The sequence below is a fragment of the Saccopteryx bilineata genome, chromosome 6 (assembly GCF_036850765.1).
Source record: "Saccopteryx bilineata isolate mSacBil1 chromosome 6, mSacBil1_pri_phased_curated, whole genome shotgun sequence".
Classification (NCBI taxonomy): Eukaryota; Metazoa; Chordata; class Mammalia; order Chiroptera; family Emballonuridae; genus Saccopteryx; species Saccopteryx bilineata.
This window is the reverse complement of record NC_089495.1, coordinates 87753885-87764882: the sequence shown is the minus strand read 5'-3', so window position 1 is coordinate 87764882 and position 10998 is coordinate 87753885.

The window sequence follows — 10998 nt, the reverse complement described above, 5'->3', positions numbered from 1 at the left end:
AGCATGTGGCCCCCTTTTCATCTGCAAGTGTGAGGGATATACCTATACTCTAAGCTGTCATTAAGAAATAAAATCATTGCTAGCTCCAATTTGTGAAATATATAGAAGAAATTGCTATGGTGCAATATTAATTATTATGTTGCATTAAATATTCACTCATTTAAGAGAAAGGGGAAAAATATAAATAAGGCATGTTTGACTTATAGAGAAGCACATGTTAATACTTTTCTAAAATGACAGAAGTTCTAACTATCCTTACTATATGTATTTAATTTATATTTTAAAAGTAGTATCCATGTATTTATTAGTGTCTAAAAGCAATACTTAAACACAAAACACTAATATACCAGGTAAATCTCTTAACATGAAATAGCACCAGAATGTTACCAATGATTAGAGCTCTCCTTGGTTAAGCAACCTCAGTACTTGAGTTCTGGCTAAGAAAGAGCTCAGAGCCTATATACTTAAATACCAGCAAAAGTTATTTAGAAATGTTTCTAAAAGTTGTTTAGAAAGTTATTTAGAAATGAGCCATGGAAAATGCGAGTCATCTAGGCTACGTGGGTTTAAGAAACAAGTTACAGAGGCAATAGAAGAATCCTTGGAGCTTATGAGAAAGGCAAAGAAAACACCCCTAGGGGGAAGAGAAGGGAAAAGTGTGGGTGTGCTCAGGAGAGAGAGCACACCTGCTGAGCCTTTTGACTTGAGGGATTTAATCTGTAGGTCTCAGGGGAGGATCTTAATAATATATTGGTGAGCTTTCCAGGGGTGTTTTTTAGGGTTGTGGTCTCCACTAGAGCAGGGGGTCACCAGAGAAGGGGTTCATTAATCATAGTAGAAGGTCCTGAGGTCAGCCATGGCATCACCCTGCTTTTCAGGTCCTGGAGCTGAAACACAGCTGAGGCTTAGATGTTATCTCTAGTTTGACCAAAACTCTGTCTCTATGGTCAACGGACCAGAGCCTTTGTACCTAAGATTATTGATGTAGGCCAGAACCTCACCGTCCTGAGAACTTAATGTTTAAGGGAGTGCTTGCACAAGGGCTTGTATGGCAGCCTTATTAGGTTATTATCTGCCCCTCTTTTTCCTCCTCTAAGGGGATCTACCACATGACTAGTGCCATGCCAGGGGAAGAAAACGTAGAGGACTGTCTGAACCACACAGTCAGCAATCTGCTAGGGGAGGATAGGACCTGCGGGTGAGGTCCTTATTTTCCCAGTTTTGCCTGCTGCTAGATCCCCACGGCTTTCTGCCCCTGTCCTAATGTTCCTACTTAGCTCATGTGTCTAACTTCCTACTATAAATCCATTGCATTCTTTGCTCAAGAAATCCTGCATCACTATGCTGGGCTGTGTTTAGTCAGGGAATAGAGTACCTTTCTCTTTTTTTTCTCTCTCTCTTTTTCTTTTTCTTTTCTCAGAGACATTACCAGATCACCAAGAGAAGCATTGGTGAGTCTAGAAAGGTAACAGAAATTCAAATTGTACCTCTGCCTCTACTCCCTAAAACAACTGTTAATTTAACATAACCAGAATCTAAGGAATATCTAAACCAGGGGTCCCCAAACTACGGCCCGCAGGCCGCATGCAGCCTCCTGAGGCCAATTATATGGCCCCCGCCACACTTCTGGAAGGGGCACCTCTTTCATTGGTGGTCAGTGAGAGGAGCATAGTTCCCATTGAAATACTGGTCAGTTTGTTGATTTAAACTTACTTGTTCTTTATTTTAAATATTGTATTTGTTCCCATTTTGTTCTTTTACTTTAAAATAAGATATGTGCAGTGTGTGTAGGGATTTGTTCATAGATTTTTTTTTTTATAGTCTGGCCCTCCAACGGTCTGAGGGACAGTGAACTGGCCCCTGTGTAAAAAGTTTGGGGACCCCTGATCTAAACAAATGCTTGCTAACCAAGTTTTCTTTTCTTTTATTAACTCCTCCAAAGATTGTGTAGGTTTGGTACCAGGGTGATCAGGAAAAAAAGTCAAAGCAGACACTTTGATGGAGGTGAAAGAAACAAAGGTACTAAAGACCTTGAAAAAGGGACAGAAAAAAGATACTTAATACGGGTGAAAAAAAAGTTTTGACAACCAAGAGCAAATTGCCCTTCCATGGGAATTCTGCCTTCCATAAAAATTTTAAGATCCTTGTCAATAGTCCCTAAAGAAAAGTTGGCAAATAGGAAAAAAAGGAAAATAAAGTTTGTTGGTCAAATAAGTTTTAAAAATATAATTTTTACGTTTGCTTGCTTTAGTTTGCATTGGGGCTGGACAGCAGCAGGTATATGTGGTCTGTGAAATTACAAATTACCTTCCTTCTTGGGAAGGGCCATTGTTATGCTAATGTTGCTGGAGGAGAGGCTTTCCTGCCAGAAAGTTTAGAAAAGACAGAGAAGGAGAAGAGAGATTCTGCCCCCACCACTGAGAGATATGGTAGGATTTCCTTTTTCCTCCCTGATCCCTTGCCCTCCATGGGAAAAACAGGTTTCTGCTTTTCCCTTGGTTTTTCTTGTGGCTTGCCTGCCTTGGTGGGACACAAATAAACAGAATGGCCCATCATCCTCTGGCTCCGCTGTTTCTTTACCATATGTCTGAATTCAGTGAGAACCTGCATGTGAATGGCCACAACGGTGGCAGCCCCTAGCCATACAAAGCTTTCTTTTTTTTTTTTTTCTTTTTTCTGAAGTTGGAAACGGGGAGGCAGTCAGACAGACTCCTGCATGCGCCTGACCGGGATCCACCCGGCATACCCACCGGGGGGCAATGTTCTGCCCATCTGGGGCTCTGCTATGTTGCAACCAGAGCCATTCTAGTGCCTGAGGCAGAGGCCATGGAGCCATCCTCAGCGCCCAGGCCAACTTTGCTCCAATGGAGCCTAGGCTGCTGGAGGGGAAGAGAGAGACAGAGAGGAAGGAGAGGGGGAGGGGTGGAGAAGCAGATGGGCGCTTCTCCTGTGTGCCCTGGCCGGGAATCGAACCCAGGACTTCTGCACGCCAGGCCGACACTCTACCACTGAGCCAACCAGCCAGGGCCACAAAGCTTCTTGACCAACAAAAAATTGATCCCAGTAATTTAGGATTTTTTTTCCCGGAAACAGAAAAACGACAAATGCAGCAGTGTTTCAGTAACATGGCAAAACAATTTCTTGTAATTAAACTCCAAGAAATAAAATAGTGTCTTTCTTTTCCCCATTTTTTGGTAACTGTGACTCAATTTTAAAGATAGTCAGTAAGTTTTAAAATAATAAAATTAAAGGGAGAGTGTAAGGCCAAGGGCTGTGTATGGCCAGCATCCACGGCCACCATCACAGCTGCCTAGCCAACCCAGGTTTGCATTTGATTTGGACAAATGGTAAAGAATCAACAGAGCCAAAAACCGGTGGTCCATTTTCCTTTATTCCAGACTCACACTCGGCAAGCGAGTAAAAACAAACACACTGGGCTCCAAAACCCACTCATTCAGCACTCACAGAGCTACTGACTCATTCAAGTTTTCCTAGAATCAAAGGCTTCCACCTCACCAGTCTTACTCACCTCTGTTCACCATCTCCTTCTCCTGCACAAGTTGGCTTTTCCTTCACCATTTTGCCATTTTTACTGCCTCCTCCATGTGGCTTCCCTACCCTGCTACACCATGAGCTCTTCTTCTCTAAAGAACATGATCTCTCTTTCTAAAATGATCTCCTAGATCCTCCTTTTAAAACCTTTTGGAGCAAAATCCCTTCCCCAACAACATTAGCATAACCACACCCATCCCAAGTAAGTAGGGCAACTAGCTGTATCATGTGAGGGCAATGGCCATCTTTAACAATAAGGGTGAGAAAAAACAACTTTATCTGCCCAACAGGCCACTGCCATTGTGGCCATTCACATGCAGGTTCTCACTGGATTTGGGCAAACAGTAAAGAAAGCAAAGCCAAAAAATGGCAGGCCATTCCTTAATGAAAGTCTCGCACTGGCCGACAAGCAATACGCACAGGGCTCCCAAAACCACTGATATACAGATATTGATTAACTTATGACCTATGTAACTCACAACCACTCGACTTTATAACCACAACTGCTAGCCACTACTGCTCCACTTCTGGCAGCGCAAGCATTGCCCAGCTAGGCGTATGACAGTGCGGACCAGCTTCCGGCAGCACTACCATCTCCGTGTGCTCCATTTCAACTGTTATCCTAGACTCGGCACAGCAATTTTTGTTTTGTGTCTTGGATATTTTTTATCAACCCCCTTTCAAGATGTCTACCAAGATGAGATTGTCTTTGTCTACGCCTCGGCCTGCCAATAAGGAAAGAAAGGCCATCTATCTCGACATGAAAATGAGCGCAGGCTCATCTGATTTGAGCATGGGTTCACCAACTTGAATGCAGGGGCACTGGCTTAAGCATGGGATCACAGACATGACTCTATGGTCACTGGTTTGAGCACAAGGTCACTGGCTTGAGCAAGGGACCACTCACTCTGCTGTAACCCCCTGGTCAAGGCACATATGAGAAAGCAATCAATGAACAAGTATGAAGGAGGAAAGAAAGTGAATGTGATCGCACATGTTTATGAAAAACAACAACTCCGGTAACCCCAACTGCTGCCTCAGATGACAACATCAACGATCCACAGCCGAGCACCAGCAGTCAATAAAATGTTTCATACATGTTTATATATTTTGATATGTTTTACAATTGGGAAAATGTTTCCTATGATATTTTTTACACCTGTATTTTGTATTTTTGTATGCACCTGTATTTTGTAATTTTGTATGTTTTGCAAATATTAAACCAGTTGTACTGGTAATGCATTGTTTTACTTAAACCTGAAAAATGTAAAAATAAGAAACAAAATAGTGTAGAGATGATACAAATGGCATAAAATGAACAAAGAAAATTATGATATATAACAATAATGAAAGAAAATTATGATAAAATATGACTTAAATATTTTTATAACATCATTTCACAGTACTGTACATATAGCCTACTCAACTTATGACCAAATCATGTTACTACCGGTCTGTTGGAACCAATCATGGTCATAAGTCAAGCACTAGCTGTATTCTCCAGTTCCACAACCAGGAGAATCTTCTCCGGTTTTTCATTGAATCAAAGGCCCACCAGTCTCAGCGGAGCTCAGAAAAGCCCCTTACCTCTCGTTCCCATCTGCATACCTTCTCTATGCACAGAGCTTCTTCTTCAGCACTCTGCATTCCCTCTGCTCTCACTCTGCACAACATGGCTTCTCTCTCTCCTTCTTATTTCTCCTCTTTTTAAAGCTTTCTGGAATGAAAACCTCTCCTCCAGCAAACATTAGGAAGACAATAACCTTGTGGTTATGTTCAATCCAAGAGTCATTGCCCTTTAACACCAGTTTAAAAACAAATGCATGCCATTAACTTTAACAAAAAGAAATTAAAATTGCATAAAAACTAAAGCATGCACAAAAAAGGGATTTCAGATTTGGAATCAGCGATGTAGAGATATATAGAAACAGTTCTAAAACCTCATGCAAAAGAAATGAAAAAAAAATTGTTCCCCAGTGTAATAAATTAATACAAAACAGATTAAAAGAAAAAAATATTTTATATGTATAAGAATGTGCAGGAGCTCCCCATGAAGATATGAAGATTCAAATGACAGCTTGAGCTAATTAACATTTTGAGTTAAGAAATGGGTAAGGGTCTAAAGATACAAAGAAAAGAAAGGAAGACAGACAGAGCATTTGGAAAACATTTTGAGCTAAGTAAAGGGGCAAGGGCCTGAAAATACAAAGGAAAGAAAGAAAGGCAGAATGTTTGGAAAACCTATGTTACCCTGTTATATAGAGAAATCTCTTAGTTAAAACCTTATTTCTGGTAATAGCTCTTTTCCTGGTATAGGCTTCATTCTCAAGTAAATTTAGGTAGTTGAGAGAAAGGAAATAACGTTTCCAGAATTTTCTAGGTTTTAATTGCTTTGAGTTTAAAATAAACCTCATGCCAAAGTGGCATATTTTAGGGTAATCAATTCTGCTTTCCTTCAAAAAATTTTTTTCCTTCAGCATTCATGACATAATATGGTAACGTGCCAAAGAACTGTAAAACTTAGTATTGGCAATGCCATTTTAAAGACAAAAATTCAGGCTTTGAAAGAATAGGGGTTATCTGAGGAACTTCCTTTCCCTTTCAATTAGAGACAATGTTTGCATACCCTATACTGATTTTAACTCTTCCTCCCTTCCTGAAATCCTAAGAGTAACATATATCTCTAGACAAAGGAATGGGAGGTAGACACTAAAAGATTTGTGAATGTCTTTGATATGTAAAATGACATCACTATTGTGTTACCTTGCAAGTTTTAATATGTAGAAATGTTTTTTATAGATTCTATAGACAAATGTTATAAACTTTTTAATAATAATTATTGTGTCATGCTCCTCTTCCTTTTCTCCCCAACCTGTGTGAGATCAAGCCTATATAACGAGCTGCAGGGCTATTTTACACACACACACACAATTTTGGTCAGCTATATCATGTGCAAATCTTATGCAGCTGGCTTATTAATAAATCTCCTCCTAAAATTTCTTCTGTATCCTGCCTTGGTGTCTCTACATAAACACACAGAATTAAGGTACAATACTTTACAATATTTGTGGGCTTGTCCGGGATGCCGGTGTTCTGCATCACTGGGTAAAGACACCTGGATCAGCTGGCCTCTCTGAAGGGTTGCCGGACCCTGCTAGGAACTCGAGGAGAGGCACCACCTGAAACATTCCAGGGCTCCCATTTTCCTGTGGGGTTTGGACAACTTCTCGGCAGACACCTTTGGTCCCCAAATTCAACAATTCAGCAGAGATCAAGGAGTGTAAATTCTGACCTCTGGAGGTAAGTGAGGCAAATCTTTTGCTTTGCTGAATTCTGTTTGTGACCAGCCAATTTTGAACTATTGCATGGGGAGTGAACGTGATCTAACTCTTGCAATAGGCTCTCCAAGACTGAGATGTCGGTGGACACTTTTGGGTCCTACCTCGGGCTTTTCTGGGACATTTGTTTGTGCTCTCAGGAAGAGACCTGAGTGGGGACATTTGGTGGTGCTATAGGAAGACAATTAGTGGGGACTGAGTTAATCAGTCCTCTCTCTGACTTCCAGGGACACTTTTGTGCTTGCCAAGGTCTCATTCTTTGCTTTTATTGTTTCTGTCTAAAACCCCTGAGTGATTGGTATGTGAGTGAGGATCTCTGGTGCCTGAGCCTAAGCTCTCATAAGGGATGCAGCTGGGTGAGCACCTGAGAGGCCCCTGATGGGGAACTGCTTTTTTTGTCTGTTGAACTGTGTGCCTAAAGGTCAAGTGTAAATATAAACAATAAATGGTCTGTTTTGTAAGTTCTCTTTGTCAGGAAAATCTCTAGTATAATTTCAATTGGAAATGCTGGCTTTAATATTGAAAAAAATAAAATGATATCATCCCTACAAATTTTTAATTTTAATTGGAATAAGTAAAACTCACTCATTTAAATTTCTTGATGTGTGTGATTGTATGTGAAGTCTTTGTTTAATGTCTAAATAAGTCTGTTTTTAAGGCCTGAATTAAGTTCCTGCATGCAAAAGTTGGACATTTCTGGCTTAAAAACCAGCAGTCAAAAATGAAGGGAAATTCATAAACTTTATATGGGTTAGCAGCTGTCCACTGGACCCTGTAAATTATAAAACTAGAAAAAGTCATAGAAGTATTAAAAATTCTTAAATGATAAATTGTCTGTACTGTAGATTCTCTTCATTTGTCTGAGCAATCTCTCATGACCTTTTGTGGTATGGACCTCTTTCCCTGGACCCACTAAATCTTTTTTCTTGGATCCAAGACATCTGGCTTCAGGGCACTCTGTCTGACTTCTCCCCTATAGAAATTATTCTCTTCTGCTGACTCCTGCCTCTTTTCTTGTGTGATGATTGACACCTCTATAGTAAAACATCCTTTCATCTGAGTGCTAACTATTATCTGTCTTGTCTTTCTTGCCTTTTTTTCTGGTGTGCTGATTCCTGCATTCTCCCAGACTGTTTCAATAAGGGAGGAGGGCCCAGTACACAAAAGACAACCTTAGGTTGTCTCCTAAAGCACTTTCAAGAAGCCTATGAAAACAACCATGAGTATGAAATTAAATGATCAAAAGGAAGACTTCACACTTTCTGTGAATAAGAATGGTCCACCTTCAGGGTTGGATGGCCATCAGCTGGGACTTTTAATCCCCAGGTGGTAAGGGCAGTCTGGAATATCGTGACTGGGGATCCAGGCTACCCTGACCAGTTCCCCTACATTGATCAATGGCTGAAAGCATGCTTGATACAGAAAGGTTGCTATGTCTTCCTAGTCTGACCAGATTTAAATCTAGAACAGATAGGGGATTTGAAAATAAAAAAATTTAAAAAAGACTAGAACTCTGCTAGGAAAGAATCAGTGCACATACTGCAAAGAGGAGAGAGCTGAGAAATGCACTCCAGGAAATATTTCTCCAGCCTCTGGTGGCAAAGGGCTGACAAGTAAGCAGTTTGATTGAGGGAAGAGCAAGAGACCATGCTGGGAAACACTGTGTGTGGAACAGCAGGGAAAGGGTACTGGAGTAAGATAGCTAGGACAACTAAGAGTGGGGTGACTGGAGGAAGTATAAAGCAGAAACTAGTTTCAGATATTCAGTTATCCACCTACTGACCAAAAGAAGTTTTACCCATTTGGAAAATATGGGGTAGAAATAGTATTAAAAAATTAGAACTTTTCTTTAGAAGAATCTTAGAGGAAGAAAAGGAAACAGGGCCAGATGGAAATGTTTGGAAAATAACAAATCACGGGTATGGACCTTGTTGATTATCAGCTTCTTGAAATGAATTACAGCTCCACAAAGGAGAATGAGTGATAGAATTTTTGGGGAAGGGAAATTGTCTTGCTAATGTTTTTCAGAGAGAGTGCAGAGTACTGAAGGAGAAGCCAATTTTACAGAGAAAAAAACCATGTTTTCAAAAAGATAAGTATTTTCTATGTTAGAAAAGTATATGTTATTACAAGGGTCTTTTGTTAATTCTCCTTTTTATTTGCTATTTCATAGCCCTGTAATGTTAAAATCTTGGTTTAAATATTAATATTATTAATGATATATTTTATGTGTTGTATAAATGTTTATTTTATTATCATTTTTGAAGCAGTATTGTTCAATGTTAGGTCAACAAACCCAGAGTGACAAATATTACTATTGATTGGCTTAAGAGTAGAATTCTCAACATAATAGATAAAAAGGAAAAAATAGAAAATAGATAACTAATTGTGGTAGTAGAAAACATTTAAGTTTTGAGCCCAGATTAAAAGGGCTAAAGGATTTGATCAGAAATCTATTTCTCTTGAGCTTTTTAGACATTATCTGTTAGGGTGCATAAAATTACAGCATAAATAATGTATGTTTTCTAGGAATGTAAAAGGAATTTGTGATTAAGTAAAGTATAAAATTCATTTTATAAAATATTGGTCATTTCAGTTGGTGCTTTTAATTAAATCTTTAGAATTTGAGGCATAAATGTAATAGAAAATAATTTAAATCTTTTTTTCCCAAGTGACCTATAGAATTAGAAAGCTCACAATTTCCTTTCTTGGGAAGCCTCAAGCCCTAACAAGGCTCTTAGAATCTGTACTGTACATATAGACTATCCACTTAGAATATCCAAGACCACCTCAAGAAAATGTTTCTGGTTGCCTGGCTTAAAGTGGGATTCTAATAACCGAGCAAGTGAAGAACGTTTAGACATTTTCCACCCGTTTCTGTTAGCCAGGATCAGAGAAGATACTAAGGCAGTTAACAGCCTTTACATAGCAATCAACTGTAGAGATTAGAAAGAAAATGTATTACAAGTTTTTTTTTAAAAAAGATAGCATCATCAGCTGCTAAAAAGTAAATTAGTAAAACTAAGCATTTCGAAGGGACATTGCTCCTCCCTCACTCACAAAACTCTGATTGGCCCCTAAGATGACTGGTAGTCAATGACAGATTAGATTCCTGAAGGCAAGAACAACCTAAGACAGGCACAGTTGAAGAAGGGCCATCAAGAGAAGGCTTAAGAACTAACAAAGGTAAAGCTCAAATCTTCATGCCAACAATGCAGGAACCTGCTTCCCTGAAATAGTGGCCTTCATCCATTGTCCAGGGCACCAAAAGAGGGGGACTTCCTAGAAATACAAGGAAAACCAAGCAGCTGATGATACTACCAATAAGGTAGCAGTAAAACCAATGGGGTTTTTAGGAAATTTTAGTGACTTTACTAGAATTCTTGTTGCCAAAGGTTTTATTTGCAATCAATTAGAAAAAGATTTTGCTAGCAGGAAAGAGGAACTTTCCCAACTAAACATTTAGAAATTGCTTTTACGAAAATAATAGACAAGTAGGTAGAAGCTTTTCCTACTAGAAATGAAACCACAGTAAAAGTTGTTAAGAAATTGTGATATGGAAAATTGAAAACTGGAGGCAGACAACAACAAGCCTAGACTCAACCAACTCTACAAACAAAATGCCCAAACACAGATAATGAGAAGACAAAGAAGTGCAATCCAAATGAAACCACAAGAGAAACCTTCAGGAGATGAACTGAGTGATATGGAAATAATGAAACTTCCAGATGCAGAGTTCAAAAGAATGATTGTAAGGATGCATAGGGATCTTAGAAAAACAATGAATGGTCATTACAAATACCTAAATAAAGAAATAGCAAGTATAAAAAAAGGATATTGAAATATTAAAAAAGAATCAGTCAGAGATGACAAATACAATATCAGAAAAGAAGACCACAATGCAAGGAATTAAAAACAGGATGAATAGAGCTGAGAATTGAATCAGCAAGTTGGAGGACAACTTGAATGAAGGCAAGAAAGCAGAGAAGAAAAAAGAAAAGAGACTCAAAAAGTCTGAGGAAACTCTTAGAGAGCTCTGTGACAACATGAAGAAAAATAACATCTGAGTCATGGGGGTTCCTGAAGAAGAAAAAGAACAAGGGATAGA